Source organism: Microcaecilia unicolor, chromosome 11 (assembly GCF_901765095.1).
Source record: "Microcaecilia unicolor chromosome 11, aMicUni1.1, whole genome shotgun sequence".
NCBI classification, from domain to species: domain Eukaryota; kingdom Metazoa; phylum Chordata; class Amphibia; order Gymnophiona; family Siphonopidae; genus Microcaecilia; species Microcaecilia unicolor.
In genome coordinates this window covers 75234289-75246674 of record NC_044041.1, presented here as the reverse complement: position 1 = coordinate 75246674, position 12386 = coordinate 75234289, and the positions used below count along the sequence as shown (strand labels likewise).

The 12386-nt window shown below is 48.6% G+C and overlaps 1 protein-coding gene across 1 annotated transcript in view; it reads right to left on the bottom strand.

Annotated features, from left to right (window-relative positions):
- Nucleotides 1-12386, bottom strand: part of SUGP1 (SURP and G-patch domain containing 1) — an 88870-nt gene that overhangs the window by 18890 nt on the left and 57594 nt on the right.

Sequence of the window (12386 nt, the reverse complement as noted above, 5' to 3'; positions counted from 1 at the left end):
AGCTGTAAGCGAGAATGGAGATGGGTCGGGTATCATGATACAACCCTGATACAAGCCCATCTCCCCATGCAACAGCAACGGATCCTACACTGCCAGACGTATCAACTCTCCTTACCAAGGATGACTCAGCCAGTTTGGAGCATCCAGAACCCCCGATCCGTGTAGCTCGATCCACTGAACCACCCAAACCACACAGGGGCACAGTGGAAACACGTAAAGCAACACCTGAGGCAGCCACAGAAAAACCAATGCATTGATCCTCTCGGAACGAGGATCCCTTTAACGACTGAAGTAACGTGGCACCTGAGCATTGTCAGCTGTTGCAATTAGATCCACTTGAGGCAGACTCCATTTTAACATGATGCGGTCGAAAACCGATCGAACAGACCACTCACCGGAATCTCGAGTGTGTCTGCTCAGAAAGTCTGCTCGCACATTGTCCTCGCCGGCACTGCAGAGAGATCCTGAAGATGAGATTCCACCCAGCGCACCAACAATGCCATCTCTTCTGTGACCGCCTGACTCTTTGTGCCCCCCTGCCGAATGACCTAAGCCACGGTGTTGGCAAAGAGAACCCTTACAGCTCTGCCAATTCGCAGCAGCTGGAAGGACTCTGGAGCTAATTGGATCGTTCACATCTCCTCTGTCGACCAACAGCCATGAACCACCTGCCCGAGATAGTGAGCCTCCCAGCCCACTAGACTGGCATTCGTGGAGACCACTATCCACTCTGGAGGCTCCAGAGGCATGCCCTTCTCTAGATGAGGTGTGGAAAGCCACCACTGAAGACAGTGGCAGGGGACCCCCAACAGGGGCAACTGCTCCTCCAAATCCTGCCTCTGCGGAGACCAGCGATACAGAAGAGCTTGCTGTAGTGGCCTCACGTGCACCTTGGTCCACAGATTGAAAAAAAAAAAAAAGAGGTAAAAAACCTCACGGAAACGTGAGACAGGGAAAAAAAAGTGAGGACAATCTGAGGAGGATAACAAAAGAAGTCTATCATACTAAATGATGACCCAACACGGCCGTGTTTCGGCTCTAAGGCCTGCCTCAGGGGTCTTGATCAATCTCTAGTGTTGCAGTGTAAAATACTACACTGAAGAAAATATGCTTGTTATCCGAATATTCTGTTTGTCTCCTCTCTTTTGGAAAAATGCAAAATAACGCGCTGTCAGCTGATAGAAGTGTTGCACGTACCTTCATTGAGAACTGCTCACTGACCTGGAAGCTCCTGAGGTGGGGTTGCACCCTCCACGATGCCGCCCCGAAAAGGCTGCATCCGCTGAAAAAACCAACCTCTGGGAGCTCCTCCAGATCTACCTAGCATATAATGCCTAGCCTCTCAATAACAGCCAGCTTAGGCTGAACCTCCAGAAGCCGAGGAATTTTAGCCTATCCAACCACGCACTAGCTTATTCAACTCCTCCAGAGCATGGAACCTTTAAAGGGAAGCAAACACAACTTGAATGTAGAGGCTGCGTCCGCAGCCCAGCCCCGTAGCCAAAGCGCCTGCCGGGCAGCAACTACAAAGGACATTCTTTGCTGAAGCCCATAGCAAGTCATGAAGGGCATCAGCCAAGAATGAAGAGCCCACCTCCAACGGCTAACTCCTGCACCAACACATCCCTGTCCAAAACCAAATCTCCAAGAGCCCCTCCGCCCAGCGAAAGCAAGTGCAAGCCACTAGGCCCCCACAAACGGACGCTTGCAGCGCTAGAGCCAATAAATTAAAGCTACACGTAAGGAAAGACTAACTTCCTACCCTGGGAGTTAGAGAGCCACACCACCAACTACCGGAATTGCTGTCGCTTTAGTCACCACCGTTACCACTGCATCCACAGTGGGAGGCTTGAGGGAATCCCTATCCTGGGGGCCACGGAGAGCCGCACCACCAACTACTGGAATTGCCGTCGCTTTAGTCACTGCCGTTACCACCTTGTCCACAGTGGGAGGCTTGAGGGAATCCCTATCCTGGGGGTCACGGAGAGCCGCACCACCAACTACCAGAATTGCTGTCACTTTAGTCACCGCCGTTACCACCATGTCCACAGTGGGAGGCTTGAGGGAATCCCTAGCCTCCTCAGGGAGAAGGTAAAGCCTAGCCATAGTACCAGCCACTTTACAAGGGGTATATGGAGAAATCCACTCCTGCAATACCATCACCCTAAGATCCTTATTCATAGGGAAAGACCGTGGAGGACGCCAAATCCCTTTAACCAAAGAATCTACCTGCTTAGTATTCCTCGTGGGAGTCGTCTCGGGTTCAAACTTAAGCGTAGAAGACACCTGGTCTATTAACTCTGCTAACTCATCTCTGTGAAAAATTCTGACCACAGAAGGGTTCTCCCCGGGCAGCAAGATATCCTTTTCCTGAGCTGACTCCAGGGAATCTTCCTCCTCGAGATGACTAAGAGCCTCTTCCGAGCCCGGAAGGGAAACAGCCTCCAGATCCTCAGCCCAGTCGAGGTCTTTTTGCCACCACCAAACCAGCTCCCCCATCGGGAGCATTGGCCAGGGCCGGCCCTGTCTTCCAGGCCTGATATAAGGTCCAAAGCAAACTCAGGAGGATAACCCATCCCTTCTGAGCACTCACTGGCCAAAGCAGGACCTGACAAAAAATCTTCCTGCAACAACTGAAGTTGGACCTGCAGCACAGGAAGAATCCAAGATGGCGTCACTTCCCGCCAAAATCGGGATTGCCGCCGCTGAATCCATCTGCAGGACAGCCTCTGTCCCAGCCGTTCCAGCACCGCTCTGCGGTCAAGTCGGGCGGTGCCGAAGATGACTTCGGCTCTCCACAAAGCCAACACTGTATCTCAGGCGCCTCAGCGCGCACAAGAGTGGCAGCAAAGGAGTTTGGCCACACACATCAACGTGGTACATAAGTAGTGCCATACTGGGAAAGACCAAAGGTCCATCTAGCCCAGCATCCTGTCACCGACAGTGGCCAATCCAGGTCAAGGGCACCTGGCACGCTCCCCAAACGTAAAAACATTCCAGACAAGTTATACCTAAAAATGCGGAATTTTTCCAAGTCCATTTAATAGCGGTCTATGGACTTGTCCTTTAGGAATCTATCTAACCCCTTTTTAAACTCCGTCAAGCTAACCGCCCGTACCACGTTCTCCGGCAACGAATTCCAGAGTCTAATTACACGTTGGGTGAAGAAAAATTTTCTCCGATTCGTTTTAAATTTACCACACTGTAGCTTCAACTCATGCCCTCTAGTCCTAGTATTTTTGGATAGCGTGAACAGTCGCTTCACATCCACCCGCTCCATTCCACTCATTATTTTATACACTTCTATCATATCTCCCCTCAGCCGTCTCTTCTCCAAGCTGAAAAGCCCTAGCCTTCTCAGCCTCTCTTCATAGGAAAGTCGTCCCATCCCCACTATCATTTTCGTCGCCCTTCGCTGTACCTTTTCCAATTCTACTATATCTTTTTTGAGATACGGAGACCAGTACTGAACACAATACTCCAGGTGCGGTCGCACCATGGAGCGATACAACGGCATTATAACATCCGCACACCTGGACTCCATACCCTTCCTAATAACACCCAACATTCTATTCGCTTTCCTAGCCGCAGCAGCACACTGAGCAGAAGGTTTCAGCGTATCATCGACGACGACACCCAGATCCCTTTCTTGATCCGTAACTCCTAACGCGGAACCTTGCAAGACGTAGCTATAATTCGGGTTCCTCTTACCCACATGCATCACTTTGCACTTGTCAACATTGGTAAGAAACAGGAGGGAGGAAAGACATGACCCGGCTCCAAAACAATGAAAACAACCTCCCCTACTGCTCTCCCGAACAGCCAAAGGCACCAGCACTCTGCCCGGTGCTTGTTTTCTCTCTTTTTTTTTTAGTGCTTGAGTCCCGTTGCTGAAGGCTGACTAAGGCCCTGACACGGCAGCCAAGGTAAACAGCTGTCCACTCCAACAGAGAGGACAGAAGGGGGAGGGACCTGGCCACCTGGGTTTAACACCTCAAGGGGAGACGGGGCCCCACCTTCAAGGGACCAGACATAGGGCTTTTTATTTAGTGTTTAAAACTCAAGAGAAGAAGAAAGCTCCCCAAAACAAACACAGAGTACCCAAAATACCCCCTACGGCCTACCAGAGTGGTCAGGCTGCACGTCTACCCTCTGCTGGAGACTAAGGAATACTGGCTGGTTGGAGTTCTGTATAGGACACATATACAGTGTCCAAATTCAGATGCTCTCAGTTTCCCTCTGCTGGCAGGCGTGCATAACCCAAGCGTTTTGACCGGTCTGGAGGGTTGCTAAGAAAACAGTACTTAAAAAGTCAAAAAGGTGCACTACTCGTTCTTCAAAATGGTGCAACTTGCTGCCAATCAAGCAGCCAGATCCAAGATGTGAAGCCTTGCAGAAGATGAAGACTGGACACTGTTCAACTACTTTCCATAGGGGAAAGGGGTTAATGGAGGGCAACAGCTGCAATCCAGGACTCCGTTTTCCCATTCCAGTGCACAATCTTCTACAACAGTCCTTCATGAACTTTCCTGTGAAGTAGAGGCTGACCGAAACTGCTTTTTTCAGTTTTGACTGAAACTGCCACTGAAACAGTCTGAAAATTTTGGGCCAAAACCGAACCGAAAACTCAAGTTTGGTTGTATATGAACCAGTTACAGCCACCAGAGTAGAGAGCTGCACATGAGCAGGGATGGCAGAATTCCTGCACAGATCCCCTCCAGTTCCATGGGGATGGACCCAGATCTTGAGGGGTCCCCACGGAAATGCACAGCGATCCGAGCTTTGCTTCTCCTACCCCGAGCCGCAGGGTGCCTCACCGACACATACCACAGGCCATCCTGGTGGTTTAGTGGATACTTTGGGGCAGGAAAGATCCCTGGTCTGACTCTCTTGCTGCCAGCTGAAATCTTAAGAGTCCACCGCTGGAAGCCTCGGCAGCCATTTTAAAGACGATGTGGCAACAAGAGAGTCAGCTTAGCGGGCAGGAAAGACGGGGGGGATCTTTCATGCCCCGAAAAATCCACTAGACCATCAGGGTGGCTTGAGGTATGTGCTGGGAGAGTACCCTGGGCTGGAGGAGGGGTCTGGAATATGTGGGTGGGTGGGAGGGTAATGTTAAAAAAAACCCCAAGGATATCTGTTTCCCCTTCCTCAAGCAGCCAGACCCCTGTGCATTCAAAACAAAGCAAGCAAACCTATGAGCTGCTGCATCCACGTTGTTCTTTATTGTTGGTGGAATTTTTATTTCATTTCAGATTTTCAAACATGCTGGCTTGTGCACACGGATGTATAATAAAGGAATAACTTTTTATAGGTAGAGTAGTAATTTGTTATAAATCATAATCAACGTGTCATTTGGAGGGGCTGATTAAAGGGACATCCTAGTGCTGTTGTATTCATGCAGAGATTTTTTTCTCCTGGTAAAGGGCCATTAAAACAGATTTCATGTTATGATAATCAGGTGCTCAACATTCAGAGTTTCTATCTATCTATTTACTTATTTATGGCATTTATATCACACATTAAACATGAATTAGACTGAAACCTAGGAGATTTTACAATATTTTTTTTTCCTGTGCCTACATCAAAAGAAAACGGGATGGCATGTGGGAACTTGCTCCTTTTGTTTTGTGGACTGCAGTAGTATATTATAAAAATGCACTTGCCTTTTTTTTTTTAAATGCCCAGTTGGGTATATATGCTAATCTCAACTTTGTTAAACGTTTCAGACCTATCCATCTACTTGCTCCCATGATATAACTTAATCCTATTATTCTATCTCACTGTATTTTCACATGTAAGCTACATTGAACATAATTTGCTTGGTATAATATGTGATATAAATGTTTAAAAAAAAAGTCTCTTATTTCTAATCATCTTTTTGCTATTGCTTTCAATAGCGTTTGCTATTATTTTGAGAGAACCAGTGTGGCGTCAATCTCCGTCTACTGGCTTCAGCCCAAATAACGGACTAGATAGGCTCACCATGTCTCCTGTTTTAGCTACCCTCCTTAGTAAAAAGGGTGGAGGGAGTGTGGGTGGGTGCAGGGAAGAGGGAAAAAAGATTGGTACGGGGGACATACTGTTCATGGATATGCTTATCTTAATTTCGTATTTAGCAGAATACGGAAAGAAAATTATTTATGTTACTTTACTAGTATTTTTACTGCTTATAGAATCTGGCTTTCTTGGGAAGGGGTCAAGGTGACTGCGGCACGGCAAGGGCAGGGAAAATTACTTCAGGCGGGGACGGATTAGCTTCCCCACGGGGACGAGTTAGATTTCTGTCCCCGTGCAACTCTCTACACCAGAGCTTGCAGTCTGAATCTCTCTGCTAAAGCCACAGTATCCAAACCAGCATATAACAATTTAATAATAGAAGACTATTTTTACCTCCAAGCAAAACAGCCACCACACAAACAACATGGACCAAAGCTAATGAAAACAAACTAGAAGCCACCTTGCTATAGTAGCTGACTTTGTGCAACACTCAGAGTGACAGCTGACCTCATAACTCCACAGAGAGGTTAATTCCTCAAGACCTTATCATCCCAAATTTAGACTTAAATTCCTGCTAAAAGTTTATATCAAAAGCACTTATCTGGAGCACTCTATTTACCATATAAACTATAGTGCAAGCTCATAACTGCATTGGTGTAGTCAGGGCAGGAATGATGCCCTAGTCACAGTAACCATTTTAAGAGTTGAGCTGGAATGGGAAGGAGTAACTGGATTGATCGCTCCTGCCCCAACTACACTCCTAGACCACCAGGGAATGTAAGACCCAATGAGGGCGATTGGGGGGGGGGGGGGGGGGGGGAGACAAATTGAGCATAGCACAATTTTCCGCTTCCACTGAAAACACGGAGAAATTAGACCTTACCTGCTAATTTGCTTTCCTTTAATCCCTTCGGATCGATTGGACTGATGGGTTGTGCACGCCTTCCAGCAGGTGGAGACTGAGAAAAAACTGTGACTCTAGCTAGCCAATAAGAGCCCTGGTCATGTGACCGTAGCCTCAATATTTGAATAACAAAGCAGAAAGAAGAAGAAGAATACCATCTGTGCCCCAAGGAATTCAAGCAACCAGGGAGCACTCTTGAAAACGTGCTCAAAGGCTCACCGACAACTCTCACCAGAGCAGCGGTATGGCCTTATCATAATGGCTCACTGATAACCCTTACCAGAGTATCGGTATGGCCTAACTGTAATGGCTCACCAACCACCCTTACCAGAAAAGCGGTATGGCCTTAAAACATTCATTCGTCTTTTGTCTTTTTTAACTAGCAAAAAACAGCTCTGCCAACAATGGAACACATCTCTGCAAACAACTGAACATACAAACCTAGACAGAAAGATAGAACATGGGAGGGGCCTGGGCTGGTCCGGAGGGATTAAAGGAAAGCAAATTAGCAGGTAAGGTCTAATTTCTCCTTCCTTAGCATCCCTCCGGAACGGCCCAGGATTGGACTGATGGGACGTAACAAAGCAGTAGTCCTACGGGAGGGGCCCCAGCAAATCCGCTGAAAGTACACGCGACGCAAAGACTGCCTCCTGCCGACACTGAACATCAAGTCTGTAATGTTTAGAAAATGAATGGAGAGAAGACCAAGTTGCTGCCTTACAAATCTCCGCCGGCGGCACCAAGGAACACTCGGCCCAGGACACTGCTTGCCCTCTAGTTGAATGAGCTTTAACAGAGTCCGGGACTGCTTTACCTGCCAAAAGGTAGGCTGACGTAATTATCTCTTTGATCCACCTAGACAACGTGGGCTTCGAAGCCGACAACCCCTTACGGGAACCGGCCAATAGAAGAAAAAGACGGTCCGTGCGACGAAAATCCTCGGTAACTGTGAGATATCGTTTAAACACTCTCTTAACATCCAGAGTATGTAACTGTCTCTGCTCCTGCGTCCCTGAGGCCGATCCCAGAACAGGAAGAAAAACTGACTGGGACAGATGAAATCGAGAAAACACCTTAGGCAAAAAGGAAGGGACTGGACGAAGAACCACTCGCTCTTTAGAAAATTCCAGAAATGGGGATCTACATAAAAAGCTTGCAACTCCGAGACCCTCCTAGCAGACGCAATAGCCACCAAAAACACCGTCTTAAGCGTCAAATCCTTCAAACAACATGCCCGCAAAGTTTCAAATGGGGGTTTTGTCAGAGTCGAAAGAACCAGATTAAGATCCCAGGATGGAAAGACTGATCTTACCGGAGGACAAAGAAGGCTGAGTCCCTTCAAAAACCGGGCCACATCGGGAAGACTGGCCAAAGATTTACCCCGAATCCGACCTCTGAAACAGGAGAGGGCTTCCGCTTGCACCTTAAGAGAAGAAAGAGACAGCCCTTTATCAAAACCTCACTGTAGAAATCTAACATTTGAGCCACGGACGCCCGAAAAGGAAGAATGCCAGCCTCTGCACACCAAGCCTCAAAAATTCTCCAAGTGTGAATATAGTTCAGAGAAGTGGAGCGCCGACAAGACCGAACGAAGCATGGTGGAAATTACTGGCGCTGAAAAACCCCGCTTAGCTAAACGGGCTCGTTCAAGAGCCAAGCCATAAGACAAAATCGAGCCGGGTCTGGATGTGGAACTGGCCCTTGTACCAGCAAAGTCTTGTGAATTGGAAGCCAAAAAGGAGACTTGACCGACAGACGTTGCAGATCCGCGTACCAAGGACGTCGAGGCCAGTCTGCTGCCACCAAAATTACTGGTCCTCCGTGTTCCTCGATCCACTGTAGGAGATGACCTATTAGCGGCCAAGGAGGAAATGCGTAAAGAAGGTCGGAGGGCCACTTTTGCAAGAGAGCGTCTACCCCTGCTGCTCTTGCATCCCTTCAGCAACTGAAGAATTGAGGGACTTTTGAGTTGAGACCGGTGGCGAAAAGATCTAGAACTGGAGTGCCCCAGCGCCCCACTATCAACAGAAACGCATGATCGCTGAGAGCCCATTCTCCTGGATAGAGGGTGTGGCGACTGAGAAAGTCGGCTTGAACATTCTCCACACCTGCTACATGCGATGCTGAAATGGCCGTGAGGTGAATCTCCGTCCACGCAAGGAGACTCTCCAACTCCCGACACAAGAGACGGCATCTCGTTCCTCCCTGGCGGTTGATATAGGCCACTGCCGAGGCATTGTCAGAAAGAACTCGCACCGCTTTGCCTTTCAGGAGATAACTGAAGTGCTGCAGAGCTAACCGGATCGCCCTGGTCTCCAAAAAGTTGATCGATTGAACTACTTCCAGTTGAGACCAGAGACCCTGGGTCCATCTGCCTAGGCAATGAGCTCCCCAACCTCGGAGACTGGCATCTGTCGTTAACGGTATCCACCGAGGCGAATCCAAAGGCATCCCTACAGTGGGATTCTTCATCTGTAGCCACCAAAATAGAGAGCTGCATTCTCGGTTGCGGAGAGCCAATCGCATCAGAAGCGAATCCCTCTGAGAGGACCACCAGGACAGAAGGGGCCACATATGATCCCTGGCCCAGGGCACTACCTCTATAGTGGCCGCCATGGAACCGAGAACCTGAAGATAATCTTGAGCACATGGACGCTTCTTTTGAAGTAAACTCCGTATCTGAGACTGGAGCTTTACAATCCTGGCCTGCGGCAGAAAGACTCGGTCCCGTGCCGTGTCGAAGGTGACGCCCAAATACTCCAAAGACTGAGATGGAACTAATCGACTCTTGGCTACATTTACCACCCAACCTAGGGACTGCAAGAACTCCATCACTCGGCCTGTGACGCGACAACTCTCCTGATAAGACTTCGCTCTGATTAACCAATCGTCTAAATATGGGTGAACAAGAATCCCTTCTTTTCTGAGGGCCGCGGCTACCACGACCATAACTTTGGTAAAAGTGCGAGGAGCGGTTGCTAGACCAAAGGGCAGAGCGCGAAACTGGTAATGCTGTCCTAGAATCGCAAAGCGCAAGAACTTGTGGTGAGCCGGACGAATAGGAAAATGTAAATAGGCCTCTGTGAGATCCAAGGCTGTCAAATACTCTCCCTGACGAACTGCCACTATGACAGAACGAAGGGTCTCCATACGAAAGCTTGTGACTCTGAGAGCATGATTGACAGCCTTGAGATCTAAAATAGGGCGAAGAGAGTCCTCCTTTTTGGGAACTACAAGTAAATGGAATACCGGCCTTGCCTGTACTCGGAAGGAGGGACTGGACAGATAGCCTGAAGATCTAAGAGCATCTGTAGAGTGTCTCGAACCGCCCTTGCCTTGAGAGGAGAGCGGCAGGGAGACTCCAGAAAGGCGTCTGAAATAGGCCTTGCGAACTCTACGGCATAACGGTCTTGAATAACTTCCAAGACCCACTGATCTGAAGTGATGTGGGCCCACCTCTGACAGAACTGAGAAAGACGAGCTCCGACAGGGACCAGAGGAGAGGCCCTCGCACCTTCATTGGGTAGAACGTGTCTGGGATCGAAAACCCGCGTTGGAGAAGACTGCTCCTCTGCGAGAACCCCGAAAGGACTGAGTTCTGTTGAAAAAAACGAGACCTCTGAGGTTGAAAACCCCGACCAGCTTGAAACCTACGGAAACCTCTCACTGAACCTCTACCAAACAAAGAACCTCGACTGGACAGACGAGGCCTATCTTGCGGTAGGCGAGGAACTTTAGCATCTCCTGAGGAATTAACCAATTTATCCAATTCTTCACCAAACAAAAAAAGAACCTTTAAAAGGAAACTTGCTCAACTTTGACTTGGAAGCCGCGGTCCGCCGACCAACCTTTCAACCACAGAGATCGGCGAGCAGCGACCCCCAAAGTCAAAGACTTAGAAAATGCTCGCAACAAATCATACAGGGCATCCGCCAGGAAAGCCGCCCCCGTTTCAATCTTAGCTACCTCTAGATCGATAGTTTGAAGATCATCCAAACTCCTGTCCAGGACTCTCTCTGCCCACCTGAAACAGGCTCTAGCCACTAAGGAACCACAAATGGCAGCCTGCACTGCCAAGGAAGAAACAAACTATTCCTGAGCAGAGAATCCAGTTGTCTGTCCTGAACATCACGAAGAGCCTCTATGGGGACCGTATTACGCTTAGTAACTGCCGACACCACAGCATCCACAACCGGCACCTTTAGCCCTATCCGCTTCTGGAACCAGATAGAGACGAGACATAGCTCTGGTCGGACGAAAAGCCGCATCTGGGACCTCCCATTGCGCTTTAATAACATTCCAAATGTCTTGGTGCATGGGAAAAGTTTTGGAAGCAAATCTAGAGCCCTTAATCAAGAAATCGACCTTACGGACCTCTGAGGCTGGCGGGAGCTCTTCAACGTTCAAAGTAGAGAGACCATAGAAATGAGGTCCTGCAAATCATCCTTATGGAAAACTCTGGCTACAGAAGGATCTTCTCCTTGAGCAAAAGCACTAGCCTCAGGATCTGTAGAAGAGGAATCCTCCCAGACATGTTCCGCCAGATCTTCCTCCTCTTCTAAGAAGGGCATTTCCTGATCAAGATCTGACCAAAAATATCCCTGCAAAGCTCCTTCCCTAGATCTCTTAGGGGAAGGAGGAGCAGATGTAAACGAAGTACTTGGCTCAGCTGATGACCCACCCTTCTGCAGCAAAAAAGCCTGGTACATCTGGAGCACAAACTCAGGAGGAAAACCCCCTGCCTGAGTAGGCCCAGCCTGTATCAGATCTCCTGAAGAAAAAAATGTCCAAATTTGGAACAGTGAGCACTGCAGGCTGCGTCTGGGATGGCGAAGACGGATTCAAAATGGCCGCCATTCGCGGCAAAATCGCTGTCCCGGTGTCGCGCCTGACTCCTCCGCAACTACTGGATCAGAGCACGATGGAGGAAGAAGACGCCGAAACAGCTGACTGAACCGCCAAAGGAAGAACAGGACCTGAAGTTCCCACTAGCGCTGTACAATACTTAGAAGCGCCCGAAGAGGAAACTCCCCGATGCTGACAGACGGCGCAGCGCTTACGTTTTTCGGACATGTCGGTCACTCACGTGCGTACTCGATTCATGCCGAAACTCTTTTTTTTTTTTTTTTTTTTTAAGAAAGGCCCCACTTTATCAAAGAAAATAGCGCTTAAAGAAAAAAACAAATCACTCCCGAAAAACCAAACAGTCAGGGCAGCAAGAAGAAGGTAAGAAAAGTTATGCTTACTTTCCATTCGTTTTAAATTGCTAAACTACTACACCACATACAACTGACAGTAACCAGAGCTGCCTGCTCGTTCAATAAATGGGGACACAATGCTTATTATTGTAATTTTCTTTTTTCTTTTCTTTTTTACATCTGGCTGCCTCTCCCAAAGGTAAAATCCCTTTGCTAATCAAAAGGGCAACCCTTCCCTCAGAAATTGAAATATTATTATAAGGGAGGTGGGGAGGAAAAGGGGG